The sequence below is a fragment of the Daphnia pulex genome, chromosome 3 (genome assembly GCF_021134715.1).
Source record: "Daphnia pulex isolate KAP4 chromosome 3, ASM2113471v1".
In the NCBI taxonomy this organism is placed as follows: Eukaryota; Metazoa; Arthropoda; class Branchiopoda; order Diplostraca; family Daphniidae; genus Daphnia; species Daphnia pulex.
The window spans coordinates 5517309-5517785 of NC_060019.1; the positions used below are offsets into that span (position 1 = coordinate 5517309).

The following is a 477-nucleotide window of genomic DNA, read 5'->3' on the forward strand; positions in this document are numbered from 1 at the left end:
AGATCCCAACGAGACTCGAACTCGTGATCTCCTGCTTACTAGGCAGGCGCTTTGCCATCTAAGCCATAGGACCACACATGGGATCTTTAGACAACAATTTGCAAATTGGTCATGACGTAATAACAGCAGTTTTACAATTGATAACTTCTATTTGAAAGTTCCCAACTGTTCCACAGCACAAAAAACAATTTACAAAAAAATCAACGAGATTTTCAACGATACTACGAGTTCTGGTCTCTTACTAGCAAGAGCAGATCCATGCAGCACAATTAGTTATTTTGATTTGATTTTTAAATTTCAGCATGGAAAAATTTTATAAAATTTTGCCTGAGTAGGCAGCAAAAAATTAGACTACCAAGAAAATAATCTTTATAACTAGCAATTTAACGGCATTCTGCGCTAAAATCCATCAAGTTTTAACGATTTTATCATTTCTTATTCTGATTTCAAAGAGACACTGGATTATTATGATAATAT

The 477-nt window shown here is 34.2% G+C and overlaps 1 non-coding gene across 1 annotated transcript; it reads right to left on the minus strand.

Moving 5' to 3' along the window:
• Trnat-agu lies at nt 1-73 on the minus strand. Its single transcript has one exon. It is a non-coding gene; the product is annotated as a tRNA-Thr (tRNA).
• Between the last annotated feature and the right edge of the window lie 404 nt (nt 74-477).